Here is a 3,000-nt window from a genome sequence, read left to right on the forward strand (position 1 = left end):
TTTTTTTTTTGAAAAATTATAATTTATATTTTTTTATTTTTTTAAAAAAATATTTTTCATATAATAAATAAACAAAAGAATATTTTTATATTATTATATCTAAATATAATTGTTTTAAATAAAAATATTTTTATATAAAATATTCAAACATAAAATTATTTTTTTTAAAAAAATTTAAAAAATTACTTATTTTATTTTTTTTCTGAAAAACTCACCTAAACAAATTTTAGGTTATCCTCTTTTAATTTGTCAATGTGTGGGCATGACTTTTCAGTTTTGTTGTTATAGATCAGAATACATCCTATATCAATTCCATCGTGATCCTGATATAATAGTCAAGCATGTCATATTTGATCAAAATTTATTCATTGATCAGTAATACTAAAGAAATATATTGATGATCAATAATCAATTCAAGGGGTGGGGTGGTTGGCAGGAAAGAAATAAAAAAAAATAAAAAAAGAAATAAGAGGAAAAAAAGAAATTAAATAAATTTTTATTCTTTTTAGTGGTTGATAGAAAAAAAAAATAAAGAGAAAGGAAGTAAAAAAGAAAGAACAAAAAGGAAGAAATTGAATAAATTTTTATTTTTTTAATATATTTAAATAAAAAAATGAGAAAAATATATATAATATTATAAAAAGATAATTTTATTTTTTTTATCCAATATTGGAAGAAAAAAAGTTCAATAGATACCACCTATTTTTTACATTATTCACTTTTTTTTTTGAGTTTTCTATTTAACTAAATAATAAAAAATAGTTGTTTTTCTTCTAATTTCTTTCTCTCCTTTTTTTTTTCATTTATTTTCCACTCAAACAAATAAAGCGTTGCTGACACATATAAATCCATAAAGCTAAAACGCAAATTTAAAAGTAGGGAGAATATCCCGAAGTGTTAAGCCAGCGCAGTGAGCATGAATGGGTGATTCAGGGTATCCGAGTAATAAAGGCAACACGCCGAAAGGGAGCCCACTAACAAGAACAAAGTCCATTGATGATACCATGCACCCTAACATTTTTTATATTTGTGTCTATTACTTTGTTATATGATTTAAATAAATAAAGGGAGGAGTCATGAGTCACCCTTAATCGGAAAAAGCATTATAAAAATACTTACATAATATCATTGAGTAAAAGAAGAATTTAAAATTGAGTCAAATAATTAAGTAATAAATAAATGTAAATGAGAATTATTTCAATGAGAATTGGAACTTGTTTATCAACTTCATGAGAGATTAAGGTCATTGAAGCTATCAGTTAATAGACAGGATAATCTTGTTTAAAAATTTGATAATAAAAATAGTTTTTTATTAACTCTTTGATGCAAGTATTGCAATCGAAGACTCTTTCACAAGAGATTACAAGATATAATTTCACAAGTGTTATTTGGAAAGGGTTGGTACCTCCAAGAATAGAGCCTTTTAGATGGTTTGTTCTAATTGGTCGGGTAAATACTAAAGAGAGATTAAATAGATTGGGTGTCATCCAGCAGAGTGACAATATATTGTGTCCCGTGTAAAAAAGAGTTAGAATCTGTTCATCATCTGTTTCTTTTTTGTTAGTTTACTTGGCAGATGTGGTGCGTGTAGTTGAGGGATTTTTTTAGAGATTGGGCAGTCTCAGGAACCATTAAAAATCTGTTTAAGAGTTGAACTAGCATGCTTAATAGAAAAGAGGAGAAGAAAAAGTGGCTGATTAGATTCTTTGCAGTGATTTGAAATATTTGAATGGAACGTAATGATAGAATTTTCAACAATAGAAAAACAGGTGTTGAAGTCGTTCAAAACAAAACGTTTATGAGCTATAAGAAGTGGGCTAGTATTGATATTTTGGTTGTTGATGATTATGTCGGAGATTACAGGGGATTAACCACTTTAGTGTTTGGTTTTGTTTTTATGGTTGTTTAATATGTCTATTTATCTTTATTGTGTTGAACTTTCTTTGTTTAAAAAAAAAACAAATAGGAAAGTGGCGTGTGCTTGGTAAGCATAGCGTGTTGACGAGTGGCAGTGGGCAAAATGCAGTGACAAAGCGACAGAAGAAACGTTACGTTGTTATATTAAGACTTAATAAGTTTAAGATGGGATTTAATCTCTCATATAAAGTTGGAAATAATAACAGAAAGACAGTGCAGTAAGGATCAGTAGAGGTCTTCTTCGCTGCTGCAGCATCACATCATAATTCACAACTCACAAGTCACCACCGCCCGAACCCGAACCCGAACCCGAACCCGGGGACATCTCTTTGTAGTTTCTATTTCCTTCTTGGTTTCCTATTACATTATAGCTGCCTCACAAGCTACTTCCCTCTGTAACTAACAAAATACTCTCTCTCTCTCTCTCTCTCTCTCTCTCTCTCTCTCTCTCTCTCTCCGAGATTTGCATGAACTACGTATATACTGTGTTCACTTGAAACTGATTTTTCTCTCTGCATATACGCATATGGAATCTGCTGATTATATAGCAGGAGTTTCTTTTCTTTCGTGCTCCGTTTATTCATGAAACAAAGTATTACATGAACGAGAACCAGAAGGAACAGACTTCTTTTTCTTTTTCTTCTCCTAATTTACAAATTCATCAATATATTGTTTTTTAAAAGCTTAATATCAATCACTATTTCAGAGAAAATTGTTATTTGTTAGCTAGGTAATACCAGACACAAGATTTTTTTAATTTTTTGAAAAAAAAAAAGATTAATTACCTAAGGCATCGTAATTCTGTATTCTTTGTTGCTTTCTGCTGTTTATTTTTCAAGATTTTTTTTAGAATATTTGGTTGACCGCTTTAAACCGTTGGTAAAGGTGGACAGGAGTTCGATTACTATAGAATTTCATATTTCCTTTCCGGCTCAGAGTAATAATAAATCAATTTTGTTCTGTTTCTTCAAACTGTTGAATGACGATATCGGTGTTTTAGCCGTACAAGTAATGAAAAAAATAAAAAATAAAAAGAAGAAACAGTCAAATTTGTTGCTAGGATTCGTTCTTCTCCCGCAATTT

This window comes from Arachis duranensis, chromosome 3 (genome assembly GCF_000817695.3).
Source record: "Arachis duranensis cultivar V14167 chromosome 3, aradu.V14167.gnm2.J7QH, whole genome shotgun sequence".
In the NCBI taxonomy this organism is placed as follows: Eukaryota; Viridiplantae; Streptophyta; class Magnoliopsida; order Fabales; family Fabaceae; genus Arachis; species Arachis duranensis.